This window comes from Narcine bancroftii, chromosome 1 (assembly GCF_036971445.1).
Source record: "Narcine bancroftii isolate sNarBan1 chromosome 1, sNarBan1.hap1, whole genome shotgun sequence".
NCBI classification, from domain to species: domain Eukaryota; kingdom Metazoa; phylum Chordata; class Chondrichthyes; order Torpediniformes; family Narcinidae; genus Narcine; species Narcine bancroftii.
In genome coordinates, this window is record NC_091469.1 from 357,305,787 (window position 1) to 357,326,263 (window position 20,477).

General features: G+C 38.4%; 1 protein-coding gene across 6 annotated transcripts in view; it reads right to left on the reverse strand.

The window, feature by feature from the left end:
- Window positions 1-20,477, reverse strand: part of LOC138749986 (uncharacterized) — a 139,434-nt gene that overhangs the window by 7,617 nt on the left and 111,340 nt on the right. For all 6 annotated transcript variants that reach the window (XR_011348999.1, XR_011348998.1, XR_011349004.1 and 3 more), the window contains 3 exons: window positions 14,161-14,221; window positions 10,310-10,476; window positions 8,045-8,080 (listed from right to left, as the gene is read on the reverse strand). The gene's annotated coding sequence lies outside the window, so the exon portion shown is untranslated. The remainder of the gene's footprint in view (window positions 1-8,044; window positions 8,081-10,309; window positions 10,477-14,160; window positions 14,222-20,477) is intronic.

Here is a 20,477-nt window from a genome sequence, read left to right on the forward strand (position 1 = left end):
ACTTCACATGTCCTTGCCCAAAAACAGCTTATCCCAATTCACACATTCTAGATCCTTACTCATTTCCTCAAAATTGACCTTTCTCCAATTTAGAATCTCAACCTGAGGCCCAGCCCTATCCTTCTCCATAATTAACTTGAAACTAATGGCATTATGATCACTAGATCCAAAATATTCCCCTACATTACTCTGTCACCTGTCCTGTCTTGTTCCGTAATAAGAGATCCAGTATTGCACTCTCTCTAGTTGGTTCCTCTATATATTAATTTAGAAAACTTTCCTGAGCATATTTGACAAACTCATAACCAAGAACCATTTTACAGTATAGTAGTCCCAGTCAATATGTGGAAATTTAAAATCTCCAACTATCACAACCTTGCGTTCCTGCAGCTGTCTGCTATCTATCTACAGATTTGCTCCTCCAATTCTTGTTTGCTATTGGGCTGTCTATAATACAATCTCATGAATGTGGTTATACCTTTCCTGTTCCTTAGCTCCACCCATAGAGCTTCAGTAGATGTCCCCTCTGGTCTGTCCTGTCTCAGCCCAGCTGTGATATTTTCTCTGACAAGCAATGCCATTACAATCCCTTTCATTCTTCCAGTTCTGTCACGTCTAATGCAAAAGAAGCCTGGATTATTGAGCTGAAAGTCATGCTCCTCCTGCAACGAGTTTTCACTAATGGCCATAATGTCATAATTCCACGTGAAAATCTACACTCTAATATCATCTGCCTTTCCTACAATACTCTTTGCATTGAAATGGATGCACTTGAGAACATTTCTATCATGTACAACTCATTGACTTCTTACGGTGCATGCAATTTTCATCTTATTTTTTCCCCTTCTCCACTCCTTTATCCCAGGTTCCCATCCTCCTGCAAATTTAGTTTAACCCCCACCCCCGGAGCAGCACTAGCAAACCTTCCTGCAAGGATATTAGTCCCCTTCCAGTTCAGATTGCAAACCATCCTATCGGAATAAGGTCCTACCTTCTCTGGAAGAGAACCCAATGATCTTGAAACCTGAGGGCCTCCCTCCTGCACCATCTCTTTAACCACATGTTAATCTGCATTATCCTTCTATTTCTTATGTCATTAGCATGTGGCATAGGTAGCAATCCTGAGATCACAAGCCTAGAGGTCCTGTCCTTCAACCTAGTGCCTAACTCCCTGCACTCTCCTTGCAGGACCTACTCACCCTTCCTACCTATGTCATTGGTCCCTCTATGGACCACAACATCTGGCTGCTCACCCCTCCATCCTGAGAATGTTGTGAACTCAATCTGAGCTACCTCTGACCCTGGCATGTGGAAGGCAACATTCCATGTAGGATACTCAATCTCTTCCACAGAACCCCTTACCTGTCACCCTAATAATGGGATCCCCTATCACTACAGCTCATCTCTCCTCCTCCCTTCGCTTCTTAGCCATAGGACCAGACTCTGTGCCAGAGACTTGATCACCATGGCTTATCCCTGGTAGGTCATTCCCCAACAGGACCCAAAATGGTAAACTTGTTATTGAGGGGAATGGCCACAGGGGTGCCCTGCACTGTCTGCCTGTTCCCTTTCACTCTCTTGACTGTCACTCATCTACACTCCTCCTGCCTCTGAGGTGTGATAGTGTCCCTGTAACTTTTGTCTATTACCCCCTTCTGCTTCCTGATTGATCGAGAATTCATCCAACTCCAGCTCCAATTCCTTAACTCGGCTTGTCAGGAGCTGCAACTAGATGCACTTATCGCAGATGAAATTGTCAGGGATATGGCTGGCTTCCCTGATGACCCACATTCTGTAAGAGGAGCATTCCTCTGCTTTAGCTGCTATTTGCACTGTTAGAGGAATGTCATGACTAGAGGAAAAGAAATATGATATCTAAAACTTCCCCTGACCTTGCAAACTCCAGAAACATCAGCACAAGGAGTGCCCAGTAGAATATTCTGGACAGGATTGGTGATATTGATTTCTTGCATGCATTTCAGGTCACTTTCTTCAAAATATAGCTTTCTTGAATTATTGTAAGTCATTCCAACTTTTCTTAAACCAATCTTATTTAGTGGTGATTATGGTGCTTCCTTTATCACAACTCCATAATTCCCTAAAAAAGGCAACACAGTGGATATGGTGGTAAAGAAGCCTCGCAACAAGCTTGCTTTCATTGGCCAGGGTATTGAATGTAAAAACAATACACAGAAGATGATGAATGACCTTAGACAGGCATTTCAATTGAACATTGGAACTCCTGAAAATTTGCCCTTAGTAAAACATACATATAGCATGGCCATTTTGGCCCACATGTCTGTGCTGCCCAACTTACATCCAATTAACCTACACCTTCAGTATGTTTTGAACAGTGGGAGAAAACTAGAGCCCAGGAAAACCCATGCAGACACAGGGAGAAGGTGCAAACTCCTTATGGACAGCACGGGATTTGAACCTAGGTCCCGAATGCTGGAGCTATAAAGGCATTGCACTAACAGCTAAGGCAACTGTGTCAGTCTGTGACCTGCTGAGCTTCTCCAGCACTTTTAGGTACTGCATTAAATTACAGCATCTGCAGACTTTTTTCTTTAACTCTATTGATTGTAAAATTGAAAAAGTCATGTTAAAGCTGTTTAAAACTTTGTTTGAGCCATATTTGGAATATTGTGTGCTGTTCTGGTCACCACACTATAAGAACATATAACATAGAACTCTGTGCTGACCTATATTCATCTACTTAACAATAAACTTTTCCTACCTCATACTAATATCCTTCCTTTTTGTCTTGCATCCATGTATCTATCTAAGAGTCTTTTAAATATCTCTATTGTACTAGCCTCCACCACCACCCCTGGCAATGCTTTCCAGGCACCCACACCTCTGTGTGTGCAAAAAAACTCCAACGTCTCCCCTAAACTTTCCTCCCCTCAACTTGCACAGATGTCCTCTTGTTTTTTTCTAGTTACACCCTGGGGGAAAAAAATGTTGGCTTCCCACCCTATCCATATTTCTTATAATCTTGTAGACTTCTATCAAGTCATCTCTCATCCTTTTCCGCTCCAATGAGAAAAGTCGTACCTCTGTCAACCTTGCCTCATAAGAATTGTTCTCCAATCCAGGCAACATCCTGGTAAATCTCCTCTGCACCATCTTTATATCTTCCACATCCTTCCTATAAAGGGGACTAGAACTAAAGACAATATTCCAAGTGTTGTCTAATGAGAGTTTTATAAAGCTGCAACTTTACCTCATGTCTCTTGAACTCAATCCCCCAACTAATGAAGGCCAGCATACCATGGGCCTTCTTAACTGTCCTATCAACCTGTGCAGCAACCTTGAAAGATGTATGGATTTGGATCCCAAAGTCCCTCTGTTCTTCCTCTCTGTAAATAATCCAGCCATTAACCATTCACCCTGCTTTCAAATTTGACCCTCCAAAATGTGTCACTTCCTATTTATCCATATTAAATTTGATCTGCCAAGTCTATATCCCATTGTAACCTACAACCACCTACATTATCCACAACATCTTCAAACCTTGGTGTCTGATGCAAACGTACTGACCCATCCCTTTACTTCTTCATCCAGGTCATTTATAATACTCACGAAGAGTCCGGATTCCAAAACTGATCACTGCATAACTGACCTCCAAGCAGAATATGCTTTATCTACTACCCTCTGCTTTCTGCAGGAAAGCTCATTTTGAATTCACACAGCCAAGGTTCCATGGATCCCATGACTCATGACTTTATGAATGAGTCTATCATTGTCAAATACCTTACTCAAATCCATGTAACCATTGTCTACTGCTCTACCTTCATCAAAGAAGGGTGCGAAGGTTTGGAAAGGATACCAGATTGATGCGTGATTTGGAGTGTATTAGCTGGAAGGAGAGTCTGGACAAACTTTGATGTTTTTGCTGGAGCATCAGAGGCTGAGGGGAGACACGATAACAGAAATTTATGAGTGGCATGCACAAGGGGAATAATTTAAATCCTTTACTTTGGAGGGAAGGGTGAAACACTACAGGGCATAAGTCCAAGGTGAGGGTGGGGTAACTTTATAGGAGATGTATGAGGCAGGTTTATTAGACAACTAATGTTAACATATTACATTTTAGGATTTGTATATCTGGAGCATATATAAAACCAAGTACTGAAGTCATAAAAAATATTTTATTTTCTATCCATTGAACTACGGCATAGACAGTGCATGTGTCCCTCCATAATGTTTGGGGCAAAGTCACTTTTTTTTTTCTTTTATTTTCCCCCAGGCTCCACAGTTTTAAATTTGTAATCAAACAATTCATATGTGATTAAAGTGCCCATTCCAGAATTTATTCAAGGTTATTTGCATATATTTTGGTTTGACCATGCACTTTTTTGTACATAGTCCTCTCAATTTATGGCACCATAATATTTGGGACATACCAATGGTATGAATATTAAAGTAGTTATGTTAAGTACTTTGTTGCATATCCCTTGCATTGAATGACTGATTGAAGTCTGTGATTCACAGACATCACTAGGTGCTGAATATCTTCTCTGATGATGCATCTGCCAGATGCACAATCATTTATGCAGACTGAAGTTACTGGAACTGAAGGTTTTTATTAGCAAGAGATGTTGCTGGCTCTCCCTGACCCAGACTCAAACTGGGGGGCAGGATTGTGGCCAGTGAGAGCAGGGTCAAACATAAAAGGTCATATTATTTACATACACAATAGTGGTTTCACCACAGAAGACATTCTCACTTGGATTTAGGTCAGTTGACTGACTTGGTCATTCAAGAATTTTCCAGTTTTTAGCTTTGAAAACTCCTTTTTGCTTTAGCAGTATGTTCAGGATCATTGTCTTGCTGCAGGATGAAGCGCCGTCCAATGAGTTTGGAGGCATTTGCTCAAACTTGAGCAGATAAGATATTTCTATACACCTCAGAATTCATTTTGCTGCTGCCATCAGCAGCTACTTCATCAGTGAAGGTAAGTGCACCAGTACCTGTGGCAGCCAGACATGCCCAGGCCATAACACCACTGTGTTTTACGGATGAAGTGATATGGTTTGGATCTTGGACTGTTCCTTTCACACCTCAGCATTTAAATTTTTTCATCACTCTGATACAGGTTAATCTTGTCTCATCTGTCCACAAGATTTTTTTTTTCAGAATTCTGCAGGGTCTTTTAAATACTTATTGGTAAACTGTAATCTGGCCATCCTGTTTCTGTGGCTAAGTAGAGATTTGTATCTTGGAGTGCAGCCTCTATATTTCTGATCATGAAGTCCTCTGGGGACAGTAGTTACTGGCACATCCACACTGCCTCCTGTAGTGTGTTTCTGATCTGTTGCACAGGCGTTTGGGGAATTTTCCTAATTATGATGAGAATTCTTCTGTCATCAGTAGTGGAGATCTTCCTTGGCCTACCAGTCCCTTTGCGATTACTGGGCTCACCAGGACGCTCTTTCATCTTAATAATTTTGGTAAGCCTAAGGTTTGGGTGGTCTCTCACTGTTTTATTCAGCTTTCTAATGGTGTCTTTGACTTTCATTGGCACAAACTTGAAGTTGTAGCAAAAATTATTTAACGGCTTTGAAAAGACGATTGGGGTAATGGGTCAGATTGCCATCAACTCAATGCCTATTATCCCTGCTTGCCCTCAATTACTTTATTAGTTTCTCTAGGTTCAAAGAGATAGACATGTTGCCCAATGTATGTGGCATGCTCCAGAAGGGAAGAAGGCATCACACAGTGAATCTTGATTCTCTGTGCCAGGAACATGTTGATAGTCTTTGACTCATGCCTTTGACTTTTGTCTTTGACCATTCTTATGCTGTCAAAGGTTTTTTAAACAATATTTAAAGGTCTCTGATGGTCAGAAATATCAAAATTTTCAAAAATAAAATTAAAATTGATTTAAATAATTTCAAATAATAAAAATAAAAGTATTGAAAATATTAGACACTAATAAATTAAACCAATATATAGCAAAATAAAATAATTTTATATCTGCAGTATCCTTTTTGTATTGGGCCAGATGGATGGGTTTCTGTTTCACTATTTGTAAAGGATATCTAGACCCACTCTTCGGTGAATCATTACTTCTCTGAATAGTGATGAGCGGGGGAAGCAGGTAGTCTGATTTATTAGCATCTAACCATGTTTTGTACTCGATAGTCCATGTGTGGATGTTGGAGACATCCTAAAACACATCAAACTGATAGCTGATGGTTCCCGTCAAATGATTTAACATGATTCTGGACACTCTTTTAAATCTTAAATGGCAAATTCATTTAATTAAGGGGACCCAAGATCAGAAAATCAAGGGTCACTCATCTACCACTGTATAACTGGACATTTGAGTCCTTCTGTCTCTCCATCTCTATTCAAGCATCTGTCATCCAATGGAATACTTGTTGATCCACACTCAAACTGAAAAATCTCTTTGATTTCACACTGATTATATAATTGAATGTTATGTGATCCTGGGTATGATTTCGAGTATTTTAAGGATCACATTTATATAGCAATACAATTGAAAGGTTAATATTAAATATGCATCCACAACACGTTCCAAATCACATATTCTCTGGAATTTTGCCTATTTTTAAAAACCTGGGCAATGCTTCTAAATTGCCCTTACTTCTCTAATATAACACAGATTTTATATTTATCGTCAGAGTACATACAGGATCACAGAATGATGAGATTCTTTTCCCTACAGGTGAAGGATAATTACCACTTATTGGTAGAACAAAAAAACTGTACTTAACATACACATGTGGACACATAAAGAAATGTAAACAAACTGTGCAATACAGAGAGAAAAAAATATCAATAAAGTGCAAGTGTAAGGGTCCTTAAATGAACCCATGATTGAGTTTGTTGTTGAGGAGTCTGATGGTGGAAGGGTAGCACCTGTTCCTGAACCTGGTGATGCGAGTCTTGTGGCACCTATACCCCTTTCCTGATGGCAGCAATGAGAACAGGGAGTCTGTTGGGTGGTATGGGTACTTGATAATTACTGCTATCTCTGATAGCAGTGTTCCCTGTAGATGTTCTTGATGGTGGCAATGGGTTTGCCTATGATATCCTTGGCTGTGTCCATTACCTTTTGCAGGGCTTTAAGCTCAGGGGCAATGGTATCCCCATACCACACTATGATGCAGCTGGTCAGCACACTTTCCACCACTCATCTGTTGAAATTTGCCAGGGTTTCCATTGTCACACCAAACCTCCGCAAACCTTTGAGGAAGTGGAGATGCTGACATGCTTTCTTCATGATGCCATTAGTGTGTTGGGCCCTGGAAAGATCTTCTGAAATAGTGACACCTAAAAACTTAAATTTGCTCACCCTCTCCACCTCTGACCCTCCTTCCCCCCCACCCCCTTCAGTTATCACTGGATCGTACACCTCTGGTTTTCCTATCCTGGTCAACAATCAGCTCCTTGCTTTGTGACATTGCGTGCGAAGTTGTCGTGGGTGCATCATTCAGCCAAGTTTTCAATTTCCCTCCTGACTCATCATCCCTTTTTATACAACCCACTAGCATGATATCATGAGCAAATTTGTAGATGGTATTGTTGTACTGAGTCAACCAGTCATAGGTGTTAAGTGAGTAGAGCAGGGGGCTAAGAACACAGCCCTGAGGTGCTCTGGTACTGATAGAGATTGTGGAGGAAATGTTCTTACCAATGCTCACTGATTGTAGTCTGGTGGAGAGGAGGTGAACTGCACCAGATATATGGAGTAAAGCTTATTTATAGCTATATAACATCAGTAATAAGCAGAGGAATTTCTTGGACTATAACTTACTCAATGGCAAATAGTGACTCACAAAACAAAGTGGGTGAGGAAAAAAGAATGAGACCTACAGTAACAATAAAATGTAAATAACAACACTGGGGATTTCCTTTGATGTTCTTCTGATTGACCACTAGAAGATTTACAGAAACCCCATGCACACTCCTATTGGTGGCTTCCCCATTTGCAATTGAAGTCATAATAGCTGATAAACAGAACTCCAGAGGAAATTTTGGGAATTATTGTTTGATGAATTTACAATACCTGCCGAAAATAGGATTGACTTGCACTTTCTCGTATCTAGAAAAAAATCATAGTTTACTGCAAACCTTGATATAATTTGAACATTTTGTTGATCATGTCAGACATATAAATCAGTACATATTAAAAGTATTTCCTACATTGAGTACTCAGTCATCTGTTCTCCAAGGTGTTTTATTTTTGAAGGGTGAGGAATGGAACTTGCAAAAGTGCCAAGTTTCGAGAGTTTCCATAAAGCACAATGCAGAAGGCTCACTGCAACATACATCAGTTCTCAGGAACTCATGATCATTTATTCATCACAATTAATTCCTCATATCTGTCATTTCAGTCTCTGGTGATGGTTCACGCCACCCGGAAATGCTGTTTCTGAACTCACTCTGCAATGTCTATTATAATCAAAGCATGTAATGCCGAATATAAAATAGATGACTTCTAGCTTATCTTGAGGCAAGTTTGCTGGTGTCAGCTGACTTCTACTAATGTACAGTGTATGCTGGGCTTAAAACCATAGTCTGAAGTGTTGCTCATCTGCACTGAAAGTTGACAAATATGTTCCTGAGATAATCCTGCAACTGATTAATTCATATTAATCCATTCTTCTGGGATTGGCACATTTTGCCTGTTTTCTCCTATATCTGCCATATGTAAAGTCGTTTTTAGATGGGGCATCACTGTGAAAGCATGTGTGTCATCAACTTTACAATACTACTAAGCAAATGGAATTGCTTAATTTGCCGAGAGGGAGTATAACTAATGATAAAATTTGCCAATACACTGCACAGAAAGACAACCTTTTGTGAACAGGAGACTTCAAAAGCAAGAGGTTTTATTTTCATGTGAGATATTACAATGAATGTCATGCCTATGTATGTTCATTAGTATGTAGGAAGGACTTCAGTATCCTTCACTTCTCATTTCAGATTTTAGATTTATTGTCAGAGTACATACATAATGTCACATACAACCCTGAGAATCTTTTTTTCCTTCAGGTCAGGCAGAATTACCACTTATTGGTAGTGCAAATAAAAACAAATAAACAAATGTAAACAACTGACTGTGCAACACAGAGTGGGGAAAAAAAGCAAACAAAGTGCAAAAGTCAGAGTCCTTAAATGAGTCTCTGATTGAGTTTGTTGTTGAGGGGTCTGGTGGTGGAGTGGTAGCAGCTGTTCCTGAACCTGGTGGTGTGAGTCTTATGGCACCATTCTTTGAGAAGTGCAATTTACCAAATACTCATTTTTTTACGTATTTGAAAAACAGGCATTTTCTTCAATCCCAAACACCAAATGTGAATGTTGTGGATACATTTTGAGTTTACAACCTTTTCATAAATGTTTAATATCCTTTATTTACAATAAAATGATTGACCTAAGGCAAGTCCTGATACTGAAAATTAAAAATACTGAGGAGGAGGATTTGAATTTGTCCATGTAGGGACAGACCTGGGATTCAATCTTTAGGTTAGTCAATCCTGTGTTGTTTTGTGTCCGCCATTACAATTTAAGGTTGCACACAGGGCCCATATTTCCAAGCCAAATTATCTCGTATTTATCCAGAGGTAAGTTCATGTTGTGATAAATGCAAGAGAGATGAGGCCTCTTTAATTCACATATTTTGGTCCTGTCCTAGTCTTGAAACGTACTGGAAGGAGGTTTTCCAAACTTTATCTTTAATCTTGGACATAAATTTAGAACCGAATCCTTTGGTAGCTCTTTTCGGTACAATGGGAGAAGATGATTTTCTGTTGACTCCTAAAAAATGTCGTATTTTGTCTTTTAATTCTCTTTTGACTAGACATGCTGTATTACTTAGGTGAAAGGATGCCATGCTGTCTACTCATAGCATGTCAGTGGCTGAAAGATATTACATTTTGTTTAAGTTTAGAAAAGATTCGATATTCAATTAATAATTTAGCTTAAGATTCCAAATGTTGTGGGGACCATTTTTGAATTATTATCATAATGTTTAGATGTAATTTATAATCTGAGTTTTGTTGGTTTTTTTCTTTCACTTTTAGGAGTGAAGTTTATTGTTTCTTTCTCCATGCAACGTTATAAGGGGATGAGGGTTTGATTAACTTTTGATTTTTTTTTGTCTTTGTATATTATATTTACTTTTGCTATGTTATTATAGATGTGATGCAATAAGTTGATTTGTGTAATTTCTTACTTACATTTTGCATTCCATATAAACTATATACTTGCTTGGTTTTTTACGTATAAAATCATTAAAAATATTTTAAAAAGAGTCTTGTGGCACCTATACCTCTTTCCTGATGGTAGCAGAACAGACCATGTACTGGGTGGTGTGGATCCTTGATGATTGCTGCTGCTCTCCGATGACATCATTCCTGGAAGATGTTATCGATGGTCGGAAAGGGTTTGGATTTACCTATAGACGCAGATATACTTTCTTATTGAATCTTTAAGAACCTGTGGAAGATTAATTTCATGTTTCCATGAATACATTATTTGTCCAAAAAGTGACAAGTTCCCACAAGTTGAATTTCTGGAGATAAATTTAAAAAAAACCTCTAAGATGGTTATATTTAAGATCCACGTGTTAACAAGAATATAAATAAGAAATAATAAGATAAATCAGATGAAATAATGGCTGGAGAGATTTTGTAGGGGAGGGACTCAGATTTCCGGAACATTGTACAATGTTTAATCTGGACAGGATTGAGACCAATATTCTCATCCAGCTGTTTGCTGGTGCTGTCTGAGAGGTTTACAGTAGGATGACATGTGGACAGCAGCTTAAGCAGAAAATTAGTGAAGGAAAAGCAAGGAGAGAAATTGAAGACTCATGAGGAAGAAGCAAAAGTTAAAGACAGAAAGCAATGGTGAGAGGCGAAAAGGGCTAAACTATAAAAATAAAAAAAGTTCATAATATTAAAAAGATGCTCAAATACATTGCACAAGAGCATTCACGGTAAGGCAGACCAATTCATAATGAAAATAAATATGTTTGCAGTCCCCCTTCTCACCTTAGCATCAAAAAAGGCTCCCAACCTGAAATTAAACAAGAACATCTGCAGATCCTGGGGTTGAGTGTAATACATAAATGAGCTGGAGAAACTCAGAAGATCATGCACCATTCATTCCTGAAACAAGGTTCAGGCATGAAACATTATTTATATTTTACCTCCTAAAAATGCTGTGTGACCTTCTGAGTTTCTCCAGCTCATTTGTGCATTGCTCCCAACTTGAAATGTGACTGTCCATCTCTCTCTATGGATGCTGCCTGGCCCATTGTTTGTGCAAATGGATATAAATAATTATTATATTGCCATTATTACAGACACATAGTGACAAGGTCACTATTCAATAAAATGGCTATTCAAGATATTCAAAACTTTGGAAAAGTGAGTGAAAAGGGAAAGGAGGAGGGATGGTATTGTTTGTAAATAAGAAAATCAAATGCAACAATGAGGAGGAACATTGATACAGAAAATTATAGTGGATAGACTATATAGGTGGAACTCAGAAATACCAAGAGGCCAATGAGATAAGTGGTGATATTGAGGTCTTCAAAGAGAAGTGCAGATCTAAGGTATTTAATAAAAAGAAATTTGAGATGTATACAAGAAGGATACAATTGTATCCATGGGTGACTTTAATCTACATAAAGACTAGTTAATTTAATAGAACTGAAATTATTAATATATGAAGATACAGCTAAAAGTTGCCTATCCAGGCAAGTCAACCCATATGTAAATACAGCATGAAGTGCAATAATAAAAAACGTGCAGCATGCAGCATTACAGCAGGTAAAAGAATATATGGGTTGTGGTGTTACAAAGAAAAAGTGCACAACAAAGAGAAAAGAACAGTTTTCATAGTTTGTTTAGGCCACATTCTGGTCACCACATTACAACGGACATCATTTTTTTTTTACCAATGAGAAGTCAATTTAAGAGTTCGATTAAGAAATGTTTTGAATTTGGGGGTTCAAGTGTTCAGGCATATATTGCTTCTACCCAACAGAAGGGGGTAAAGAGAATGTGACTGGGGTGGAATGGGTCCTTTAATATGTTACCATCTCTTCTGAGGCAGAGGGCAGTATAGATGGGGCCAATAAAGGGGCAGTTAATTGTCTTGATAGTTGTGTTCACAACTCTCTGCAGTTTCTTGCTGTCTTGGGCAGATGGAGGAATTCCTGGAGTGCATACATTATATTATTTAGACTTTACATTGGGGAATCAACAAGAGAATAGGTTATGTGAGACTAGATATTATTCAATGAGAAAGGAAGAATTAACATTCTTGTTACTCCTATACATAACATGACAAAATTCCTCATGAAGATGGAGAGTGAAAAAATAGAACCTGAAACCAGAGTCTTGCATCTGAACATAAAGAGACTACAATGGTCTGAAGTTCAAAGTAGCTATAATAGATTGGGCATTCTTATTAAATGGGATGAAAGTGGCAAGATAATGGATAATATATTTTTTTAATTATCCATTCATTACAATCATTATTCACTCTTGTCTGTCATTAAAGTAGGTCAGAATTATAGAGTTTCACAGCATGGAAACAGGCCCTTCAGCTCAATTTGTCCATGCCAACCGTTGTCCAGCTACTCTAGTCCCATTTGATAATGATAATATTTATTACTATATACATTTCACAATGTACATATGCACTAAAATTCTTACTTGCTGCAACTTTGTAAAACAACAGTTAATTAAAAAAAGACAATAAATACATTAAAATATAATAAATATTCTGTTATACTTGTGCAAAAAAAAGTGACAGTAATATTGCAGATAGTCCTTTTGTGTTATCAGAGTCGAACAAGGAAGTTCAAATGTCTGGTCACTGTTGGAAATAAACTGTTCTTGAACCTCAAAGTTATGGCTTTCAGACTTCACTACCTGCTGCCTGAAGGTAGCAGTAAGAAGAGGTTGTGACCAGGGTGATGGGAGTCATTTACGATTTTGGCTTCCTTCCTTATGATGACTATCACATAGATGCTTTCAGTGGATAGGAGATCAGAGCTTGATATGAATCTGGCTATGTTTATTACTTTTTGGAAGGTTCTGTGGTGCCGAGCAGTTGAATTCCCCAACTAGGCTGTGATACAACCATTCAGCATGTTTTCCACAATGCACCTGTAAAAGTTTGATAGTGTATCCGACAACATATAACCATATAACAATTACAGCACAGAAAAAGGCAAACTTGGCCCTTCTAGCATGTCAAATCTCCTTGGATTCCATAGCAAGTAGATGTGTGCTTCTTTATAGTTATCTTGAAGTGCTATAACCAAGAGAGGACTTCTGAAATATTGGCTCCCAGGAACTTGACAGTTGTCAGCCTCTCTACCTCTGCCATATCAAAATGGGCAGCTGCCTCTCCTCCCTAAAATTAGCAATAAACTCCTTGGTTTTGATGGTGAGAGAAATATTGTTGCTCTGGCACCTCTCAACCAGATTCTCAATCTCCATTCTGTATTCCAACTCATCATTTCTATTAATTTGGATAAGAATGGTGATGCTCTCAGCGAATTTGTAGATCATGTGAGAGCCGAACTTGCTATGCAGTCATGAGTCCACATGAAGTAAAGTAGGAGATGAAGCAGACACCTTGGGATGTCCCTGTAATGATGGTCAGTGAGGAGGAGGTGATACTAGTGATTCATACTGATTGGGGTCTGACGACAACAAAGGCGAGGATCCAGTTACAGAGGGACAAACAGAGTCCCAGATTCTTCAGCTTGCCTTTGGTGCCCACCTCTTGCATCTCCTCTGGCAGCCCCGACAGCGTACCTATGATCTTCTGTGTGAAAAAGGTGCTCCTCAGTTTATTTTTAAATCTTTTCCCTTAATCTTAGGTCAACAAGAGGATCAACCATAGCTTAAAAAAAATACAAGAAGGAATACTTTTAGATAGAACCAGAAAAGCAGTAGGCCTGAGGATTGAGAGCAGTTTAGAATTTATTGAAAAAAGACATAAGATTGATTAACGCAGGGAAGATGGAATATGTGAATAAGGTTCCAAAGGACATAAAAACGGCTACAAAGTTTGACAAGTTGGTGATGAGAAAAAAAAAATCAGTGCTCTATTATAACTGGGCACAAATAAATGTCAGAATAATTAAACACTTACTTTGATTTTGTCTTTTTTCATTTCTGGGGGATTGTATTTTCTTTTGTGTCAGAGGGAGGAACTGGAGGAAATCAGAGAAAATCACTCAAAATAAAAGTCAGAAAAGTAAAGAAAAAGTTACTCAAGATATTAATGGGGCTATAAACTTTCAAAAATTCATGGCCTGGTCATCTACATTCTAGAGTATTAAAGGAAGGGTCCTCCAGATACCGGATGGTCATCTTAAAATTTCTTTAGATAGTTGAGCAGTTTCTACAAATTGAAGACTCACAAAGGTAACCTCATCAATTAAAGAATGGAGAAGAGTAAAATCAGAGTTCCAGTGAGTAATGAAAAATGTAGAACTTAAAATAAAAGATCCAATAGCACAAAACATTTGAAAAGAGTCAGATGTCAGCATGACTTTGCAATATGGAACATATTTAATAAATGTTTTCAAGGTTTTTTGAGGGTGTAGTAACCAGAATAGGTGAAGAGGTTGTGGTGTATTTGACTTCCAGGAGATTTTTGGTAGCAGAGTTAAACCATGTGGAATTGTGGTTCGTATACTGGGAATGGGATTGAGGATTGATTTTTAATCATGAAGCAGAGAGTGGCAAGAAATGACTGGTTGGGAGGTTGTGGGGATCAGTGCTTGAGCCCCAGCTATTCACAATATATATCAAAGCTTTGCAAGAGGGTACTAAATATTTCTTATCCGTTTTCAACAGTACAAAGCTGTGAATGCAGAGACAAGAAGCAGATGGAGGGGAATATTAACTTGAAATGATGCAGTGAAACTCTAATATGATTTAGACAAGTTAAATAAGGGGGGAAATGCTTGATGGAAAGAGTTTAACATGGATAAATAGGAAGTTATCCAGATACAACAGATTGCAGATACTGGAATCTGGAGCAAACAATAAACAGCTGGAAGAAGGTAACAGGTTGAACAGTATCTGTGAATGTAAATCCATGGTCAACTCTGTATCAAGACTTAGAATATACAGATAGTTAAAAAAAAGAAGCAGGTGTACTCTCTGCTCCTAAACTCCATCCTAAATCTACCTGCCCCCCCCCTCAAATCTTGATGCTATGTCCCTAGTTCTCACCTCACCTATCAGCAGAAACAACTTTCCTGTCTTTGTCTTATGTATCCCTATCATAATTTTATTTTTCTATAAGATCTTCTCTCATATTTCTGAATGCTACCGAGTATTGTCCCAGATGGCTTATCAATGGTGACTTGGATAAATTTAAACTGACTAACTTGAAGGAGGAATTTATATTGAAAGATAATCTATGAAACAAGCATTGTGTAAGCATGTAGCAATCAAAATTAGGTTAACTTAATTAATCACCTTAGCTCTGACAGCTTTCTTTTCAACTGCTATAAACTGATTAATTTAAGATCCTGATTGGAAAATATACTGTTTCAAAGTCATCAAGGCTTCAAGTTGAACTATTCTGCATGGATATGATAATGTAGCTAAAGTTCAGAAATAAGAAAAAGTATAATCACCAAGGATCATTAATGTACAGAGGATCTTGGGTCCAAGTCAATAGCTCCCGGAAAATCGCAAAAGTAAATAGAATGCTAAAGTTGGTGTATGACATACTTGCCTTTATTTGTTGGGATACCAAATAAAAAAGTCTGGAAGTCATGATACAGCCGTTAGTTTGTTTAGGTCACATTCTGGTCACCACATTACAAGAGAAATGTGGGGGTTTTGGACAGGATGCAGAAGAGGTTAACCAGGATGTGGTCTGGATTAGAGAGTAGTACATGTAAGGAAAGATTGGGCAAACTTGAATAATTCTCCCTGAAGCATTAGAGGCTGAGGGGTGACCTGAAAGAATTATCTAAAATCATGAAAGATCATCAGTTTGTTTCCCAGAATGGAAGTGCCAAATACCAGTGGGAATAGCTTTAAGGTGAATGGGGGAAAGTTTTAAGGAGATTTACAATGGAGGTTTTTTACACAGAAAGTGGGAGGTACCCTGGAATGTGCTGCCAGGAGAAATGGTGAAAGCAGGTATGACAGTAATGTTTAAGAAGCATTTCCACAAAGACTAACAGACAGGGAATGGAGGGATATAGAGCATGTGCAGGCAGAGGTGCTGTTTAAATGGACTTCAAAGTCAGTGCTTTAGGCATGAATACTCTATTATTTTTTTTAAGTCCTGCCATACATTTGATATATTTAATTGTACTCCGGAGCAATTTGTGTGCAAAATAATAGAATTTCAGATGGTTGTTTTCTGAAACAACTTCTCCATTACCCATACTTCAAGAAATATCCTTCTCCAATATTTCCGTTTCCTATTAAAATCTATTATTAATTTGGTTTACATCATTGTCTCTTGCAGAATATTACACATCCCAGTAATCCATTCCTTTATTCTATTTTAACCTCTTCTATTTATACATGATCACACCACTTTTTGCTGTTCACATGAACCTATTTTCTTGATTTTCTTTATCAAAAAGCCTCATGATTTTAATTTTTTTTATCAGATTCCCTCCATATTTTTTTCTTCTAATTAAAAAATCACTGCTCCTACTGTAACTTTTGAAAACAGAACCACTGATCTTTGATTTATCAGTGAATCTGTAAGATCTTCTGTATCAGTTTCCATGACTGACAGTTTTCATTGACTGAGACCAATGATTTACTTCAGTCAAGCCACCTTTGTTTTGATATTCTATATCTCCATTTATTGGATGCCATGGACATATTTTATATCTTCATCAATTTCCCCTCACTCCTTTACCACTCCCTGTTCTTATATGTCCAAATATTTATTTACCTCTTTATATACAATCTCTTATTCTTTTGTCTCAAATTATCTTTCATTCCACCACTGTAATATTTAGAACACAGAACAGAACAGTACAGACCCTTTGGCCCACTTGTCTGTGCAGAACATGATGCCCAAGTTGAAATGAATTAAACAGTAGTGCTGCTGCTGGTGTTGACACAGGAGGAGTGGAGAGTGGAGACATGCCTTCCAGCACTCATCTGCGTGATCCTACTGCCCAGTCATTGCGCGGACAGCTTGCATAGGTCTAATCTGTCTGTAGAACAGGGCTGGTAGTACTTTTTTAAGTATCGGAGAACCCACAGAAGGCTCGTGCTCAAGATAGTTGGAATCCAAGACTATGAGGGTTGTGGACTCTAGGGCTAGCACAAGGCACCAGTGCAGGAGAACATCCCTCTCCCACAGAGAGGGAGAAGCCTTGAAGAAGATCCTGCAAGGCAGTAGACCAGCGAAAAGCTTGGCAGCATAATGACTCACACCAGGCTGCTGGCTGCCTAAGAGCTGCTGACAAGTGGCTCATGAGAACCAGGTATCGTGAGGGTGCCAATGGCGAGCATGGATCCCAACAGGCATCAGGCGCTAACAGCTTCTTAATCATATCAAGGGTTCAGAACCATGGGCTGGGAATGGTGTCTTGAATGTTAGGAGCTCATGATAACTGCTGGAACAGACAAGAGGCCATGCAACTACAAGGGTTACGGAAGCACAGGAGCCAGTGACAATGGAGGAGGTGAAGGGAGGAGAATGTCTCTGTAAGGACAGTCTTTTGTTTCTTTTTCTCTTCTTGGTAGGGGTGCTGGACTAATGGCACCTATGCCTTTGCATCTAAACAATCAAAAACTAATTTTGTGAATTTATGTACGTGAAAGGCCCTTCAGCCCATGAGTCTGCGGCAGACATGATGCCCAGGTTAACTAAAATTGTGCTGCTTGCACATGATACATAACTCTCTGTTCCCTGCATATTCATGGGTTTATCTAGAAGCTTCTTAAACACTACCATTTTATCTGCTTCCTGGCAGCCAAATCTAGGCATCTAAAACTTTCTGTGTAAAAGAAAAAAACTTAACACATCTCCTTTAACACCGCTTTTCCTCCACCCCTTCTCTAGCTTAAATACATGTTCTCTAGTACATGATATTTTTACCCTATCAATGCCTCTTGCAATTTTATAAACATGTCAGGCCACCCCCTCAGCCTCCAAACCTCCCGGCTTGTTCAACTTTCTAGCTCATAACCTCTAATCCAGGTAAACCTCTTCTGTAACCTTCTCAAAGCCTTCACATCACTTCTGTAATATTGAGACCGGAAATACACACAATATTCTAAGTGTGGCCTTACTGAAGTTTTATATAGCTGCAAAGTGACTTCCTTACTTTTATATTCAATGCCCACCTAATGAAGGCAAGCATACCAGACACCTTCTTTCCCACCCTAATCTACTAGCATGGCACTTTCAATGACCTGAAGACCCATATCCCTTTGCACATCAAGGCTTTTAAGAATCCTGTCAGTATCTGTATACATTACCTTTATATTTGACCTCCCAAAGTGTCACATCTCACACTGTCTGGATTAAACTCCATTTACTATTTCCCGGCCCATATCTGTAACTATCTTTTATGCATTGTTTGATGGCCCTCTATAATATCGACAGCTCTACCAATCTTTGTGTCATCTGCAAATTTATTGATCAATCCACCTAATTTTCATCTATGGCACTTGTATATATCATAAACAACAAGATTTCTAACACTGATTCCTACAGAATGCCACTGGTCACTGGCCTCTAGCCAGAATAAAACTCTTCCTCTCTACTCTCTGCTTTCTATGGGCCAATACTGAATCCATACTACCAATTCACCTTGTTAAATGCGTTACTAAAATCCATCCTTACTAAAGTATCCACTGCTCCATCCTTGTCAAATGCCTTTAGCCCTCAAAAAACATAATCAAGTTTCTGACATAGCTTACCCACACAAATTGATGACTGTACCTAATCTGACCATGCCTTTCCAAATATGCATAAATCCAACTCTATCTTCACAAGAAGTTTCCATAGCACTAATATGAGGCACAGTAGCCTTTAATTTCTTGGATTATCCCTATTTCCCTTTCTAAACAAAGAGGCCTAAAGGATAGCAGGTAATAGGTGGATACAAGTGGGGGGGGGGGGGAAGAAAAGGAAGGAGATGAAAGGGGTTAAGGCAGAGGGCTTAGATATCTAGATATCTTAAAAAGATATCTCTGATAGGAAAAGGGGAATAAGGGAAAATGACAGACTGCAGGGAAATTAGAGAAGACAATAGTGATACCATCTGGTTAGAGACTGCCAAGATAAAATATTGTTTCTTGAATTTATGGTTGGCCTCAACCTGGTAGTACAAGGCCATGGACAGACATGTCAGCATAACAATGGGATCTGGATTGAAGTAGTTAGTCACTGGAATGTCCATTGATCCTTCTGGCCTCTCTAATGCCCCACCCCCAAAAAAATAGTTGGGTGTCTACAAAAGTTGCAAAGCCATACAGAAGTTAGGGACTGTAGAAATGATGCAAAAGATCATACATACCGGGCAAGAACATAGAAATGGAAGTTAGTATTAAAAAAGTATGAGGTATTGCACTCTGGTAGGTTGAACCAGGGCAGGACTTATATGGTAAATGGTAGAACAAAGAAACTTGGGGATGAAATTTGTGACCTGAAACATTTACAGGCAAACCCCACTTTACACGATTTATTTGTCCCAAGCTTTACTCGTATAAGACAAATTTGTATTAAGTGATTATTAGAATCAATAGGAATAATTGCAATGAATCCCTTTCCTTTCAGATTGTCCATCAAGACTTAAAAATGTGCTTTAAAAAAAACCTCTAGCCCTATATATTACCAAAACTGTTAAGTTTAATATAATAATTATGATATTTTCTCATTTATTTCATAATTACATCATAACTAAACTATTTCTTAGAAAAATATTTGTCCAAAATTGCCTGCACAGTTTCTTATATTTTTTTCTCATTATACAATTTCCTATAGCTAGCTATTGCTTTTTCTAAATTGCGGAGGACTTCTATGCATCTTTCCATGTTAGGATTGACATTTAGATAAAAATCCTTGGCGGCTTCAACAAGTCCAAATCCTTTTTGAAAATTTTTTGGAAATTTTGCAGCAGTATTGCGCTAGCAGCTCCCCTGTAATTCTTACGTTGTGTAGTCCTGTTCGATGATTAAAGCCATCAAACCAAACAAAACTTTCAGCAAAAGTTTCTGTATCCCCTTGAAATATATTTTCTTTAAGCATCAAAAAGATGTTTAAACCTTTAGTTTGAATATTTTTTTTGTACAAAGTGGTATTCGCTTTTGATGACAATCTTCAACCCAAAGATGAAGTGGCCGTTCATTTCAATAATTAATGGACCCCTGTTTCGAGCAATTTATGTGCTCAGAGAAAATGATGCAACTCTACAGACAGATCCCTACTGACAATGTCCAGACACAATATTTCCAAGTTAC